At 41.4% G+C, this 18,322-nt stretch overlaps 1 protein-coding gene across 1 annotated transcript in view; it reads right to left on the bottom strand.

Annotated features, from left to right (window-relative positions):
• The window catches only part of CCN4 (cellular communication network factor 4), a 33,952-nt gene that overhangs the window by 8,415 nt on the left and 7,215 nt on the right, over positions 1 to 18,322 (bottom strand). The window lies entirely within an intron of this gene.

The raw sequence follows: 18,322 nt of genomic DNA, 5'->3' as shown, positions 1-18,322 counted from the left end.
ACTCTCCATGAAGAAAATGCCTCACCCAAGAGTTTGTGGGAAAAGACCCCACAGCTAGTGAACTATCCATGAGGATATCTCTGCAAAGTCCTGTTACTGTCTTTTACAATTTCTTTGTTAGCAGGCTCAGATTTTATTAAAGTATATTTTTAAGCCCGCTACTGCTGTATCTGAAGGTGTATTTAAATATCTTGGAAACTGGTTATCCTATATTTAGAATACTAAATTGTGAACACATTGCTAATCACTGCCAAATAGACAATGTGTTTGCTCTGGGCATTAATTCCCAATTCCATTAAGGCCCCCTTTACAAACAGTTGGCCCTAAAGTAGGCTTAAAAACACCTTTAAACTCTTGTTTAAACTAAAACATACCAATATCACTTACTCCCACTTTTAGGCTCCTTGATGCTGTCAAGAGTTGTTAAAAGAGGAACATTCAGATTGATGAAAAGCCCTGGCCTTTTAATGGTAGGATTTTTCATTCCACTCACAATCATTTGAGTAGGTGCAATAATCTGCCACTTGAGAAGAGAGGCCTTCTCAAGTGCAATAAAGCTATTTACTTTGTTGCTGATCATTAAAAAAAGTGCTTAATAATCAGATCCAGATATACAGACAAAAGTCACACAGCTATTTAAAGAGATCGTTGCCACAGCCCAACCCTGTAAGTAAATCCCTTCACTGTCCCTTGTTTCTACTGTCAACATGAGCAAGCAGCTTCTCCCTGTGCAGATATGAACGTGTCTGTGAGCCAGCACACGTAGCAAAGAGGAGCTCTCATGCTCCTGTGGGTTTAGTAAATATGTGAAGGGATGAGGCTGAATTCTTGTAAAGCACAGAATAGCTGGGAGACACTTGGTGGCTTGTGAGAGACAGGAGTTTAGAATAAATTATTCAACAGCCCTTCCTCTCTGTCTGACACCTGAGCTGGCCAGGGAAGCCTTTCCAGTGTCCTTACAGTGAGGAACTGTTGTGGATCTTGGATGTGCTGGCTGAACTGTCCAGTGGTGTGGCTGAGTCCACTGGATGGATAGTGCACATGAGCATCTTCAGATAATCAGTGTGGACAGGCATCAGAGAACCATCACTCCTGGATTTTACAAACAGGGAAGGCATGGAGTGATGGAGTTGGCATCATGTCCTAGGCTCCATCACCACCTAAGCAAAACCCAGCCTTTGGAAACTGTTGTCCACTGGAGCCTTTAAAAGTGCACAATCTGTACAGCCTTGCAGGCTTTCCTCCTCTCCCCTCCTAAGTCCCTCAGACCTTCACTCAGGGAAAAACCATTCAGGAGATTTATAAAAGTATTGGGTTTCACATTTCCATGGTCAGCTGTCATCACTGGAATACTTAAGTCTCTTTGGAAAAGTCATCCAGCTCTACTACTTCAATGTCCCAGAACATTTTAGAAAATAGACCCTTCCATTTTAATGAGTATGTTGGTTAAATCATCATGACTAATGCTTTCCATAAGTGCTATCAACAGGAAATCACACTGTAAGAGCCTTCCCCAACGGCCATCCTTCACTAGAAAAAACCACCAAACAAACAAACAAACAAAAAAATCCACCCATGTAATTGATGGTTTCAGGACTCATGTATTTAGGGTCAATATAATGCAGAGGAGGACAATGATTTTGTAAGAAATCTGAAATAAGATTTCAGATTAAGAAAGAGATAAGAGCAAAGCGAAAATGAACACCAAAAGTCACAGTAGTGGGGATTTGACAAGCTTATTTTAAAATATCCGAAATATAAAAGAATATGCTTGTTAGGAAATTAATTTTCTGAAGTACTGGTAATTAACCTATTTCATTTAATTATTCTTTAATCTTGGAGTCTGCGGATTTGTTATCTTGGGTGCCAAGGAGAAAATATTCCACCAAAATTATTAATGAGTTCTAATTTTTCTGCTTCTGAAAATACAAGCCCATCCTCATTAAAACAAGATGAAGCCTTTCTCACCCTGCTGTGCCTGATAATTCTCTATTAAAGTCACTCCTGATTTATGCTTGGCAAGCTCCAAAATTACTTTCTTTTTGCATCTGCAGAGCAGATTTCTAGCAACAATTCCCAGCTAATTTCTGTCTTTACATTCAAGAGAAGACAAGGAGAAAATAAAAAAAAGTTACCCACTGTCTGCCATAGCCACAAACTCAGTATTTTTAATAGCCAGGAGTTTTACTACCAAGTTTCAAGATATGAAATGGATAGCAGCATTTCAGCAGCACGTTCTTCCTGCTGGCAACATGTATTTTCAATCTGTTGAAAAATACTGCAATTATAAGTATGTTTTAGTTTTTAAAACTGGAAGAACCAAGCTATGGTGTTGAAACCAGTGTATATAGCCCAAACTACAAGCTAGGCAGACTTATTGCAGCACTTTTACATAATACGTGAGAAGCCTCTACCTTTGCTTTAAAACAGCAAAGCATCACAATATACCCCTTTGATTCCAGCTTTTACAGATGCTTAAAAATATATTCATGTGTATTGATTTTACTGTTTCAGTGCTGCAAGATCTTACTCTTAAAACTTTTTTCTTTCAAGTATTTTTTTCATCAGCTGGGTGAAGGTAGGGAGAAGCTATCCCTGTTCTTCCCTTCCAGTTTATTGATGCGAAATGTTTAGACAGGATGGTGACTTCTAAATTGGATTCCTTTGGCTGCCAAGAGAGCTGGAGAGGTGGTTCCACAGCAGCAGAAAACTTAGTACTTTATTAGCTTCCACTGTTTTCTCCTTTGTGGTAATTTAGTCTCAAAGGAGAGCTTTTCATTTCAGTCAGAGCTGCCCAAGATGTGTTTTGCAGGATACATGTTGTTGGGCAGACTACATTTAATTTCTCACAGTAGAATACATTAAAGAAATAGTTTTAACTTACATTTCTGATACTGCCTTTCTGAGCAAATGCCAGATGTTGTGGATGGAGGGATATGATGTGATCTGGATTATCCTGTTCTCTATCTCTGACATACTCACAAGTGAAAACGATTAGTGAGGAAATTTTATTAAAACATTCTCTGTACTACAAGGTCTGACAACGTCATCCTGTCACTGTTTAGAAGTAAGACCAGATTTGGAGTCTGACTGTTCTAAACAAGAACACTGAAGTTAAAAACACAGTTTTATGCAGACACTTTGGGATGTATCTCCTAGGAAAGGGCTGAGCATTTGTACATAACACACATCTGCTTTCCCCTGGTTCCACCTACTGGCTGAACTATTGAGACAGCCCAAGTAGAAATGCCTGTAGAGTCAATTCCAGTTCCAAGAACCACCCTAAGTATTCCCATTATCCAAAATTATTTTAATGACACCCCAGGAGACTCATACACATTCCCAGAGTTTCTAACACCCTGATATAGAACATTCCCAGGGGAACACAACATCTGGAGCTCAATAAATAAGCAAAAAATGAAAAGACAAAATGAAATATAAACAATTCATTAAATAAAGCCACATACCCTTCCATCCCTCAGTTGTATTTCTAAGCAAGCATAGAGAATGCTTAGTTTCATTCCAGAACTGACAGAAGTTAAAAACTCATAATGCTTGTCAGAGAGAGAGCAATGTAAAACAGGACCTGGCTTACATCCGTGGGCTTAAATCAAGCCCTCAGGGTAGACATTTGTTCTTGATTTTTCTCAGCTGAAACTTCTGTGCTGAATATTTCTGAATATATGCATTATTATTATAGCCAAAACAGATGGGTTAACAGAGAGCCAGTTCTTACAGGGAGATCAGCAGTAATCACAGTACCATCAGGACTTCCTCGCTGTTAAACTCTTGCAACAAATCCCTAAGTCCCCATGAATGCTCATAAACTGTCACAAGCTAATGCTAGGGACAAGTAGTATCAGGACAGAGATATAAATCTGATTCTGCAAGACACGTAATTTAATGGTCAGAGGAAAATATGATTATGCAGGGCTCAGCTTCCCCATGCATGAGGGTCTCGATACCTCATTAAAATTGATCCCAGACATGAAATCTCCTGGACATATTATGAAATAACAGACTCTGAACCCAGAAGATCTAAGACAGTTTTAAAGATGTCAGATGCCAGCTGGATTTATTCTTGCTGTGTATGGTAGGTTGAGCAGAAAAGAACGTTTTGCATCAAGCAAAACACCCAATAGCCTAAGAAAATAAAATATCCCCAGTGAGCCAACCATTTTATGTCTGTGGATCCATGAATTATGAGAAATCAGCTTCCCGTAACTTTATTTTGGGAAATGTATCTGTGGGAAGAATGTAGACAGATGTTTGGAATAGTCTTTTCTAACTCAGTTTAGACAATTACAGCATAAAGATTACATACATTCATCTCTTTGCCAAAAATTGCTTATACTGGCAAACTCAGTGTGACCTCTCCTTTTCTTCATATTTTTCCGTGGAGTATTCAGAGGGAAAAAACTTCCCTGTTAGAAAGCAATCTGATGTTTTATAACTGTTGTCCCAGTAGAAGCACTTAGAATAGGGTGACCTAAAAATGTTTGGGCATCATTAACAAATTGACACAGCCACCGCTGACTCTAACAGAGATATTAAACAGCACAATTTCTGTGCTCTAAGAGCATTTTAATGTCTTGTGCTGCAATGAGCTCATCCTGTGAAACAAGCTTGAACTGGTGTTTGAAAAGTAACAGGGAACATCTGGAGGAGCAATGAGAAAAGTCTCCAGAAGGTACAAGCAGACAGACTTCAGTTTTAGGAAAGGGAAAATGTGTGTGGACCATCCAAGATCACAGAGTTTGAAACCATCCTAAAACCGTACAAGTACAAGATATGGCTCTATCAGCCAAAAGCTGGGTAGCAAAACCAGTATCAGTTCCAGCTGCCAGACAGGAGCAGACTGCTGTGGCAGAGGTTTTACTCTACACTTGTACAGTAAAACCTCTGCCATTGTTCTGCATTTGCTTATCTCCTTTTCAGTCATGGCTGTGAAATCAAAAGGAAGATATTTTTCATCTTCTTACCCTCTTGGGGACATTCTTCCATGCTGTGAATAAAAAGTAAAGACAAACTAAAAAGCTCTACTTATTTGTTTGTTTGGTTATGGTGTCTTTTCCCCATGGCAAGAACAGTGCAGATTTCATGAATTTCTTCAATATTATCTTGGTTTTCATGATTTTTTAAAATAAAAATATAAATTTGCATTTTCAAGTATCCTCAATTTTCTATTTCTGTTCCAATGCAGGGAATTTTGACTTAAAACTACTTTCCATTTTTAAATTTCAATGTTATTTAAATTCTCTAATCTGAAACAATTTATGTGACCTAATATCTGCTTTTCCCTGGAGTTGCTAATTAACTGATGAAGTCATGCATCCCTATTTCCCTTAAATAGCAATTTTCCCTCCATATCAAGTTTCCACAACTACTTCCCTCTAGCTCTGAATTTCTGTGTTGGTCACTTTATTTTTCAACTATCAATGTTTCTTCCTCCTTGAAATCCATATTAAGTGCTCTCATTTTGCAATTTTTATGTTAATAAGTTTATTTAGATCCAATATGGAAAATAATCTGGTTTTGGTGAGATATCAATAGAACACTTGATTTCCTGGACTACAGTCTTGAACCCTAACTTCAAGTGGTCTATCTGGGAATTTGCAGTCTAGAGCATGGCACCCAAGATGGTCAGAGGCTGAAAGGAGAAGATACTGAGGGAGCTGGGCTGCACTCAGTCCTCTCTCCCCAGTGATAGCAAAGGGTGAAACAATGGGCAGAAGCCACAAAATATAGTTGGGGAGGTTCTGAACACAACTTCTTTACTAGCAGAGGTTCTGAACACAACTTTGTTACTAGCACCACCAGGACAGGTCGTCCAGGGAGGCCCTGGATTATCCATCCTCACATGTTGCTCCAGAGGGCAAGGACAATTAGTGTTCCTGGCAGCCTGTGCATGTACACCTTGCCAAATCCACACGTGAAAATGTCCCCAAATCCAAACCACCTACAGGACATCTTCCCCAATTCAGTTCTGCATTGTGCCACCTAAAGTCTGCTTCTGGCTCGGGGAATAAATACTGATCTATTTGTTAAATGGTGCATATAATGCAGACAAAGGAATTCTATTTTTAAGGACCATCCCATCTCCTATCATAAGCCCAGCCAAACAAACCTATTTGACAGGTTATTATTTTATTTGATAACAGGAAACATACCATAAATCTGATTTTGTAGCTGGAAGGAAAAAGAAGCTGCTGCTACTGCTACTTTAATAGCCCCTTTGGAACACATGGCATGCCTGGTTTCATCCAAAAAACATAGCTGCCATTTAATACAGTGTTGTATCATTATATCAAAACCACCTCAAGATTCTCACTGAAAGATGAACAGTCTTTGCACTGCTACATCCCTCTGGTTAAGTAAAAAAACAGATAAAGCCTACAACTTGTCTGAATAAACAGCAGCATTTCTAGATATAGAGTCCCATCACAAAAGGGTATTTCACGCCAAGATGTCAGACTTCTGCATACTTGAGGAGTATGTAGAAACTAATCCTGAGTCTCATTGCAGAACACTATGATCCAGCTTGAAGTGGTATGTGCTATCTCACCCTTTGCCAGGCAAAATCATGGAACAGAACTCTTGTAGCATCTGAAGTGAGCTGCTTCTGTGCGTGCAAATGTATCAGTAAAGCAGCATTTGTACATTTGAAGCAAAGGCATCCACAGCACAGTGGATGGTTGCCTGATCTGGGTGTGGTCTGGCCATACTTCTGTGAGGAAAGCAGCTTCTCTTCACAGAATCATGAAATCCAAATATCCAACCAGACTTTAACTAGTGCCTGTGGCTCTTTCTAGAAAACCAAGTCAGGAAAGCAGCGAAACACAGAGTGGAAGAGGAGTATAATCAAATTTTATCTTACACCAAGCAGGGGAAAAGAATAATGGCAAGAGTGCAATTCTAAGTACCAGCAGTGACAAACCCCATCCACATGATTGCTGTGTTGTGCTTGCAAGGACAAGACTTGCACCGTGGTCTCCACCACAACTCAGCTCAGCTTGTGATACTTTCACATCTGTATTGTAAAAAATTCAGCTGATATTCCCCACCATGAGGTCCTCTGAGAAAAAAACAGATTAAATTCCAAAGATCAAATGGAATAGTATTTAAATGAAAGAAGGGAAACATGACTTGAAGATGCATCCAGACAGCAAGTGGTCTGACTGATGTTCTGAATAAGCAGCAGGCATCTGGAAATCCCTGAAAACAGGATCATGGCAGTGCTAAGACATCTGGGAAGTGAATGAGTGTTGTCATCACACTGAGGGTGCAGAGGAGAGAGACACTCACCTAGAAGACAAACCACAAAACCTCCCTGTGAGTTAAAGTCATATGACATGGTTAAGGCAGGGTGAGGGACAAACCATGAACATGAGGTAACTGAAGTGCCCAGGTCGTCACAAAGAGGAAAAGGGGAACTGAACACCTTCTACTTCTCCCCGATCACCCTCTGGGGACATCTGATCACACTGACAGCTGGACAGAAACAGCACACTGCTTCCAAGGATTAGGTTTTCTGCCCTCACTGTCATGTAAGTCATGGAATCACAGAAGATAAGGGGCTAATGTGGATGTCTCAAACACCAACAGCCGAACAGCTGTGGAGCCAACCAAGGGTGTTGGTAATAACACACTGTGAGAAAGAACAGGCTGTGGCTGGAGAAGGGATCATAGGCAGGCAGAGGCAGTACATTTCTGGGATAAATGTCCTTGCTCTGGCTCCTGGAGATTAACACAACCCAGTACAGCACAAGGGCAGGGATGAAGCTGAGGAACAGGCTCAGGGGGAATCAAGACCACTAAATACCCTCAAAACCCTCCAACCCATTTCCAGAAAAGTCAAGAAGAACAGAGTGTCTGTGCATGCTAAATAATTTCCATAGGAAATTAGAAACTTATTTCCAGGGCAGGGAAGATTTATCACTAAAATAGTACCCCCATGAAGCCCTGGGGTGTGTGCCTCAGGAACAGGGACACCCTATCAGATGGATCTGATAAGGACTGGTGATGTCTCTCTTCCCTCTTCTCTCTCCCCTTCTTTAATCCAGTCCATCTCTCTCTCTCTTTCTCTATCACCCTATTCCTTTATCCAAACCCCACTGCTGTGTGCTTACACTAGGAGAACAGGGACTAACTTACACCAATTTCCATGCAAAGTGAGTAATTTATCAATAAAACTTTGTCATCTTTCATGGACTTTTGTCATTTTTTCAACATGGACACCTATGAATCTTGGGTGTTCCCCTTTCTTAGAAGAGTGGGACACCATGTAAAGTCCCTTCTGCCTCTTTCAAAATCCCAGACAGAATCCCCATGACAATTCTCTATACTACAGTGTGAAATTATTCACTCAGACACACATCTAAACAATCTTCATTTCAGGGATCTGAGGAAAGTATAAAATGATACATAGGACAGAGCAGATGCTGCTTTAAACCACATCCTAGAGGAACTGAAGTAGAGAATTCCCTAGGGAGACATTATCTTCCTAATCCGTTTACTTCCTAAAGCTGGTACCAAAATTTTAACCATATCACAGGGTACCAACGTCAAACAATTGCCTCTTAAAATCTCCCCAACAGATTTACTTATGTATTTTGTCACTGTGCTTTAGAATGTGCAGAAAAGGTTCTCCAAAGGAAATCTGAAGTCCTTTGCAGCAGTGATGCCTAAAAAGAGGAGCAAGCAGCAGAATGCTAACACAAACCTTCTGAGCATTTTTTCTTCTGACTTGAAAAGCAGAAATCTACAAAACAACAACACACACACATGCAAAAATAAACTTAAGAGTTTTAAATAAAACCTGTAAATTCAGTATAAATGTAGCTGCAAGCACTGCATGAGATTAAATGTACAGAAGACCATGGCTGGAAGGGAGTCTGAGCCCATGCACAGCAGGTAGGCAGCAAGCCAGACACGGGGTGGTCCATAAGCTAGAGAAATGATGAATTGCTGTAAGCTCATATTAGAAGCTAAACTGAGATCAGCACAAAGAACCTTGCCAATTTTATGGTGAGATCATTTAGCAGGAGCACAGTGATTAGCTAGAGGCCCGCTTTTCCCAAGCTTTGCTGAACTTATCTGCCTAAATCCCTGGAACAAGCCCAGCCTATCTGAAGAAATTTACTAGGTCAACATGTGGAGCAGAGACATTAAGTGCCAAAACATGTACACAACGACCCTTCCCAATGATGATATCAAAGAGCATTAGGCCTAAAGCTATGAGGATGGAAAAGAACACTAAAAAAATCTGTAATTTGTTAACTTTTCTAGATGGTAATTGAGACTGAATTGAGATGGTAATCTACTGAAGTAGATTGAAGTACAGGTTTTGTAAGAAGAAAGGAGACTAAATTTCAGATACTCAGTGTATCTGTACATCACCAGATGTACCAGATCCAGGACAACCCTGTGCTCAGTTTTTTATTATCTGTTACAAGTGACAAGCCTGCACAGGTAGTTTGTAGTCTACCAAAACAGATCATGTCGAAAAAAAACATCCTTTTTCTTTGAAATCTAGGAAAACAGATCAAGTGATATTCTTACCCAGCTGCTCAACTCAGTCTCAGTGGTGGTCAGGTGTGAAATGCTGTACAGTACTTGAATTAAGTCATGTGCAAAAGAACATCAGAAGCCCACAGACTGAATGCCATCTAGAATGAAAATTACCCCTTAAAGCTGGCACCAATCTGAGACAGACGAGTTCTTCACAAGAGACTTTCACCTATCTGGGGATCATGCTAGAAATCAACATCAGTGCTGCATTTCCAAGAGATCATCTAATAAGACATGTAAAAACACAAATTGTTTTTACATATTATTAATTTTCTTAGTGCTGTCATAAACTTCATGTAAGCTACAAGCCCAACCACAAGCAAACCAAGCTCCACTTTTCATTAACAAAGGAAAAGAACATCTGCTTTCAAGACAAGCCCATCAGGAGGGAAATGTTTTGAGGCACACAGTCATTTGAGGGTAAATTTGTCCCATTAAAGGTATAAAATAAGCATTTTTCTTCTCTGTGAATGTAGAAGCTACTAATTTCTTACACATTCAAGAGGATATCTGACCAGATTTCCCCCAGAAAAGGCAAGAATCCAGTAGAGCAGGTTTCTCAGAGCCCCATCCAGCCTGGCCTTGAACACTTCCAGAGGCAGTGCGTCCAAAACTTCTCTGGGCAACTGTGTCAGTGCTTTACCACCCTCACAGTAAAGGATTTCTTCCTAATATCTGATGTAAATGTCTTCTGATGTAAATGTCTTCTGATTTAAAACTGTTCCCCACTATCTGCCCATGTAAAAGTCTCTGTCTCTCTTTTTTATAAGCTGCTTTTATAAGTAATGGAAGGCTACAATGACTCCACCATGAAGCTTTCTCTTTCCCAGGCTGAACAACCCAAAATCTTTCAGCTGGAGAGTCAGAGCTGGAGAGAGGAGGAGAAGTGGAGGAAATCAATTTTGATTGGGACCTGGAGATGCCCATGCAATAGGACATAGTTATAAATAAGTCTGTAAAAGAGAAGTTCCTTTTCTAATGTAGACCACAAAGCCATGTGGTAATTGCACATTGGATGCATCTTGTTCACTTCTCATAGTCACTGCAAAGGATAAATGACAGGCAGAACAGCATGACTAAAATATCAATGCCTTAAAGGAATATTTATGCTAATAAAAGATAATTTGCACCAACAAATTAATTTGATCTAGTTCGTAAATAAATCCCCCTGGCAGTCAAATGTATGAGAGTTTTGGCTCCAAAAATGTTCTGGAGCAAGTCACCAGCTCTGTGCAGTGCTGTAGAAGATTTCAGGTTTGGTTATAAGCAGTAACCACACTTGTGAGACACTCAGTAGACCACTGGGATCTTTGGCAGTGGTGAAATGAGTCAAAACTCAGCTTCTCTGAGCAAGGAGCTGCATTCACAGCTGCTGGGTGCAAACCCTAGGCCTCTCTCTGCTAAATGCAGAGGGGATCATTGCATTGACCTCACAGGAGTCTTGACAATTGTATGTAAAATGTCTGATTTTAATGCAGCCAAAGGTAGAGAACATAAACTCTACATTAGAAGAGTCGGGCATGACTTTGCTGTTTAAGCTCAGCTTTAACCTATCTGTGTCTGCAGAGCAGGAGTGGAAACAATTCTTTTGCTACAAGGACCAAACTCTGAAGATTGTGAGCTGCCCAGACCATGGAGGAACATGTAGCTGCCAGAGAGAAGGCAATGAATGCAGGTGAGAGAGATCCCAAGAGTTCCCTATGAAGATACCAGTATGGAGAGGGAGAGGTGGGAAACCCAGAGCTGCTACAAAGGCTATAACCCCAGGGCTTTGCTGCTGCTGTGACTGGGAATAACAAATTTTTACCCACTCACCCACAGAAATATCCTTATTCAGCTTTTAGCATATGATTTTATCTGAATATGACTTCCAGATATGTCTGGAAGAGTTCAAATATGGTGGAACACCATAGTTGAGCACCTTCAAGAAACCTACTTTAGGAAAAAAGGGTTTTTCCATTTTTTTCACATAAGGAGAACAATGATCTGGCAGCCAGCATATTCCTCAGGCTGGATATGCCTGTAGCTCCAGCAGCAAAGAGGTTTCACTCAAGATGGCAGTCAGATGCAACTAGGTTCTCACCAGTGGATATGGTATCACAAATGCCATCAGTTAAATAGTGTGATAGCCCCACTGCCATCTATTAAATAGTGTGCAGACCCAGAATGAAAACAGACACAGGTGAAGATTTTGTTCTGGTATGAAGGGCTGGAACACCCCTGGAATATAATTTATCCCAAGCTGAGGTCTATTAGACACTTTCTCATCTCATGCACTAAAAATTCTCTTTACAGAATTCTGGTACATTGGTTTTCTGCTGGTGCTCTTGCCAGGGAATTTAATTATTTCAATTACTGTGGATTAAACTTAGAAGATGCAATTATTTCCCCTGCACAAAAACAATATGATAAAGTGGGGATTGTGAAGGACAGAAGTGTTTTCACCAACAGCAAGAGGAAATCCTGTTCCTTTTAAATGAAGTGTTAAGCTACAACAGGATATGTAATGTGTGGGGATGTGTAAAAAGAAGGAGGAACAAAAAAGGATGGTCTGGACAGAGAAGGTAGAAATTTCCATTAAGGAGAGAAACTGGTGATGCTGAAGTAACACAACTGCAAGATCTGAAGAGTTAAACTCTGTGTTTACAGAGCTATCCAGTAGGAAACACAGCTGTATCAACAGGATGTGGAATCTGGAGTCAGAAGTGCATTTTTAAACTTGTCCTTTTCTTTCTTAAACCTACCAAGGAGATTAACAGTGGAGATTTAACACAAAAACGAAAGACCTCAAGTGTGCACACTCTGTAGCAACAAAGGACAGAGAGGGGAGAGGGCAGGTTCCAGTGTGCTGGCACAGCACTTATCAGCAGTAGCATCCATTTTCCAGCCCACCATGAAGACATAAAGCCTATTCAAGGCTCAAGAAAGTCTCACATGATGGGAATTTACTGACATGAGGATGACTGACAGGCCTTGGGTCGAGCTGAGCCAGAAGCAGCCAAAGTGCTGTAGACCAGACCTCCCTGGCTGTCCATCTCTCAGCATACACCTCCACATTTTGCCTGGTCTCCAGGCCACTTTTCTCCTCTCTCCTCTACTCTCCATGGTTGAATACCCTTAAGAAGTTATCATTTCAATTTTTCATTTCTCAAATCATTCAGCCAAGCTCCCAGCCCGAGAGGAGTGTCCAACTCTCATTGGTTTCAATATAAAACTTAGACAGAAAGTAGAGAAAAATAAAGAGATGTTAGAATATTGGTGTGGATCAGGTTCCTGACCCTACCCAGAGCCCCCATTAGCTTTCCAAGAAAACAGTGGAATTCAGCATTTTAACTGTAATACAAAAGGACTTTTCTTCCTGTTCCCCTGCTTCCTCCACCCTCCATTTCTGATAAAGTTCATCACAACTCTACAAAAATGGCAGGAAGTGCATTTACATTTTTATCAGAAGGTGAGTAAAAAACCTGCAAATTTTGTTACATGGCACTTGGAGTGTCCTTCCTACTCAGTCTCTTTTATTAGAAAAAACAAACCACAGACACACAAGCAAGCCAACCTATTACAAAGAGACTGATGCAAAATGAGAAGGAAGAACATTTTATTTTTCCAAATACACTCATTTTGCAAGCCAAGAACTAATGATTTCAAGTCTGCTACAAACTGCATGGTGGTTGGGGGGAGTTTAAGGCTGACATTTAGGGACCAGAGTCTCACCCCCCATGTTGACAGAGCCCACAACCATTAACCCCTCAGGTCAGAAGAGAAAACAGATACTGCCTGCTTGGTAGTGGCTGTGGAGAGAGGATGTTTGGGTTTCACAGTCACTCTGCCACATTTTTACCTTATTTTCAATCTTTAAGAGGGATTTAGATCCATATCCTGTTTGCTTGGAGGTTTTATTTCAGGTAATTACTCAACTCAGGGGAAATAGTGATGTATCATTTCATGCCATAGATTTTAATAGCATCAAATAATCCACACATATTGACCCCCCAAAAAAACCCCAAAAAACAAACAAACAAACAAACAAACAAACCCCCAAAAAACAACCAAAAAGTAAAAAAAAACACTGTCTTACACTTTAATAGCATCAAAGAGAAATAAGATGATCACAAAATATGAGATTTAAAAAATATCAAAAAGCATTGAGGGCTTCCACAGGCAGAGGCTGAAAACCCAGGGCAACTGCCAGGAGGCAGCAGGTATGTTCATAACATTAAAATAATTCGGAATGTCTGCTGTTCAAATATCTCAGAAAGATTTATTCAATGTTCGTGAGAAGGGAATAAAAGCATGGTTTTGTTCCAAAACAGTGTTTCCTCAGCACTGAACTGGGGTTCATGAGGAAGTTCCCATCAACAGATGTTCTGAGATCCTCTCTGCATCTCAGGTTTAAGGGAAATCTCTTTTTAATAGTTTGGCTACTTGATAACATTCTTTAAAGAAAACCTTGAATTCAGATTCAAAATTTTCACCTTGATGTTCTCTCAGATTTGTAAAGTTTCCTTTCTTTCTCATGGGCAATTTCACCACATCTGGTCCGTGTTGGTCTGGATTTCCACAGAGCTCACATTTAAAATTCAACAGACCTGGCATGGGAAAGTTCCTTCTCTTGGCTGCTAGCTCATGGCTAGGAAAAGAATTCTTTTCCTTTCTGAAAATCAGCAGCACTTGGCTGAGAATATTTGGCATGCAAGGCTTGGATAAAGCTGATTGTAAAGGTGGTTATAAGGTGGTTATAAGGTGGTTATAAGGTGGTCAGCTCCCAGGGCCGGTGCATTGTGACAGCTCTGAATCAGGCGTTTGCTCCTACCCTGGAGCCCACGTCAAGGCGAGGTCACTGGGGCTGTGGGTGCCCAGGCCCCGAGGTCACTGACTGGGGTTTATCTGCCTTGGCAGCCCCACACTGTGGCCCTGGGAGGCAAAGAGTCCCTGGTGCTGACAGGAGAACACCACGGGCTTCTCTCAGCCACGTTTTGGCTGCCCAGAGCAGCAGCTGAGAGGAGCATCAAGGATGAGAAGCCAGCAGGGGGACACAGCCAAAGCGAGCTTGGAGAGAAGATCACCTGGAGAAGTCTCCCATGTGAGGCCTGGGAGATGGGCTGATCCAAACAATTTTTCTAAGGAATATGTTTTTCTTTTTAGTGAGAACTGCTCTGGGGGAACAGTAAGCAGAGTGATGGCTATGGGCAGCTTCTTGTTCCATGTGCCATGAAAGAGAAGGCAATGGGGGTGATGAGTCCCTGAACAGGAAGAACAGGCTGTTCCTGAAGATCTGGCCCAGAAACAGCAAAAAGAGCAAATTTGTGCAGTGGGAATGAGGGGGCTTAGAAGAAGTCAGAGCCAGCTCTTGAGCCAGTCTGGGCTTTGCACTACAGACTTTATTCCAGATATACTCAAAGCTCAGATCCTCTTTTAATACCCAAAAAGCAGCTGTACCTTCCCTACCACCCCTAACAAAAGCTGACACATTGCAAATGTGGAAGGAAGAAAATAGAGAGAGGCTTTGACTTTTACAAGACTTTGGGGGCAAAACCATAGCTTTTGAATTAAATACAGTGGAAACTACAACTAAGGAAAAGAGAACACTTCCTGGCACAAATTCACTATGAAAAATATAAAAGGAGTGAAATTATAAATCTACAAAAAGGATGAATTGAGCTGGAGAATTAATCCCTTCAATCCCAAGGCCAGTGGAAAGAGAACTGAAATTCAGAGCTTTGGAAAAAAGAGATGCCAGAGAATGAACCTAAAAAATTGATGCAAGAATTAAATATGAAGGCTGATATACTTAAAGGTATCACCTCTCCAACTCAGAATGCACACACACCACATGCACAAGCAAGAAGAGTGTGTCACATTCTGTTTCTAGGAGGGATTACTCATGGTGGAAAGAAGCAACTTTCATGAGGGTGATATTATTAAATGATCCCATTTTAATCTGGGGCCCCAGAGGTGAAGTGTCCCACAGGCAGACAGGATATCTGTGGCAGAGCCAGAAATAGCAGTTAGATTTCTTGTTCCTACACTGTGACCATACCACGATCCCTCCTCCTACACACAGCTAATAAACTAAGTCACAGAGTTCTTACTGGATTCAAAAAAAGAAATCGTTCCACTGAGCTGCCTCTCAGGTGCTGTCAGCTCAGCAAAGCCAGTTTCTTAGTGTTTGGATTTCAACCCTCACATGCATCTGATGCCTGCAAAAGGGCAGAACTCTTTCACCTCTCCCACACTTCAAATCCCACACATCAGTGGTGATCAGCAGTTTATAGCTTGATGGATCTGTGCAGAGTGATGAAATGGGTCTTTCACACGATTCCCTCTTGCTTGCAGGCAGCTCTGATACTGCTGGAGCCCAGGGCTAAACCAAGCAGGTGACAGAATTCCTGTTTGTGATCCAGAGACCTGCTGACACTATGAATGTCATAACACAGAACAAAACAAAGCAGAACAAAATAGAACTTTGCTCAGGCCAGGGCATTGCTGCCACTTCCCCATCTCAAATGATGCCAGCCTGGAAAGTGGCAACTCCTCAGCCCTAAAACAGTTAACGCTGCTGCTTCCACCCATGGAGGAGGACACCAGCTGTGTGGTCTGTCTCTCGGAGGATGAAGACGAATTGCTAATTTTGTGGTTACTAACATTTTGGTCTCCCACAGCCCCGACACGCGAGGGCAGTGTTGGTGCGCAAATGGTGCTCCCCAGCAGAACCCTGCTTCTCCCGAGCATCCCCCTGGGCCAAGGCTGCCCCACGGACACCATTTGTACCAGGAAAACCACATTCGAGAAGCGGATGGGGAGGGGGCGGGAGGTGTTAAGCCAGGATATTTATATTCTGCCAGCTCCCACTGCAGAGGCAGTTTTTGTAAGGAGGCTTCCCTTGTATGTCAGAGGGTGAACAATGAAACCACGATCAACCCCTTTATAGTCCTATAGTCACATGGGAATGAAACAAATTCAATTATTTAATAATTGCTCTATAAAATGTCACAGTTATCGAGGATGAAGAGTTTTTGAAGGAATCTCAACTTTGCTGCTGTAGTATCCATTCACTCTTCTAATCAAATACTCCAGACTCCCAGATGATACTCTGGCAAGCATTTTAATATTGCTGGGACAGGGAGAAACAGTGAAAAATATGGCACAAATATCTTCTCAAGTGCAAGCAGGCTCTCTGTATGATATGTATGGAAAAACTGACACAAACCAAAAAAATACAAAGGGAATGGGGGGTGCATATATGCCCTATATACACACACACACACACACACACACACACACACACACACATAAACCACACAGAATTAAGCATATAATCTTTAAAAAGCAGAAATATCTTATTTGAGCCTGAAACTAGGTATGTAATGCATTGTTCCACCACAAACCTGGGAGCTCACCCACACCCAGGCAGCTTTGATGGGCAAGGAATTCACCAGCTTTCATAAGCAGGATCACACCACCTCTGTGGGGAACCCCAGTGCACTGAGCAAAAACAGCACAGGTTTTGATGCAAAATATGGAAATATAAGTCAAGCAACCTCCCGGATTCCGCTACCTATGACCCCTTTGTCAGGCTCAAGGACTGCTGGGCCTCATAGAATAAATGTCATTTTAAAAATATGCCCTTGGCACTCTACCAGAACAGTGAAAATTAATAATGAACTGTCTCCATAAATGAACTGTAGTGTTAAATAGCAGGGATGTAATTTTATATTTAACTACTAGGGTCAAATGTGGAAATAAAACTCACAGAAAGGAGCCAAATGAATTTGCCCTTATTCTCTTCACTCTTTATCAGCCCACACACAGATGCTGTGGGTATCATCCAGTCCTGTAAGTCCAAGATCTTGCAGGATCTTGCCAGCAGTACTTACCAATAAATCACCTGCTGAATGCCCAAACTAGTTAATGAAACCTGGCTATTTTCCTAATTATTGTTTTCCACCCTTCCCCTCCCCCCCCCCCTATTAAACTGTAACCAAAGAGTTTTATCATGTAATCCATTTGCAGATTCTTAGCACTGGCTGCAGTTTTTGTGGTTTGGTCCTTCCTTGCTAAACAGCTAAAATGACCCAGCTGTTAGTCTCAACCCAAGGAACTGGTAGCCTGGGGGCAGCCAGGAACATGTGCCAGCCATTCAGAGGAGAACTTAATTCTCCCCATATGGATTTCAATGTCTCTGCCTCCTTATCAGCCCAGATACAGAGTTCCCTTTGTCACAGCTGATACAAGTGGGTGATCATACATGTGAGCTGTAGCCTGCTTGGTCATCACATACACCCAGGAATATACTGGTGGACTTGAAAAAAAAAACAGAAAGGAGGACTTGCAAGTCCAAAACCTCAGCTACAGAGTGACCTCATGTGCCCACAGCTATGAGAATGCCAAGGACACATCAGGCATGGCAGTGATGATGGCACAGGGGTGTAGAGAACAGCCAGGAGATGCTATAGGATAGTCATGGCACTTTCTGGGGGAGTTCCCAGTCTCTCTGCAGAGCCCTGGTATATTATTGTTCAACCAGTGCAAGAAGGCTGGCCCCTACATGGAGAAAACAAGTTCACCAGAGTCATTGCTTTGGGTGATTAATGTTGTCCCCAAAAGGCATCAAACTGTGTTCCAGCAAAGCCATGCTCCATTTTTTACTCTATGTTCTTCTTTTCACAGGCCAAGGATATCTGTGTGGAGAAGAGGAAACTTCAGCAAGAGAAAAAACAACCCCCTTTCCTTTCTGCATTCACTTGTAACT

Source organism: Vidua chalybeata, chromosome 1 (genome assembly GCF_026979565.1).
Source record: "Vidua chalybeata isolate OUT-0048 chromosome 1, bVidCha1 merged haplotype, whole genome shotgun sequence".
Classification (NCBI taxonomy): domain Eukaryota; kingdom Metazoa; phylum Chordata; class Aves; order Passeriformes; family Viduidae; genus Vidua; species Vidua chalybeata.
This window is presented reverse-complemented; position numbering and strand designations above follow the sequence as displayed.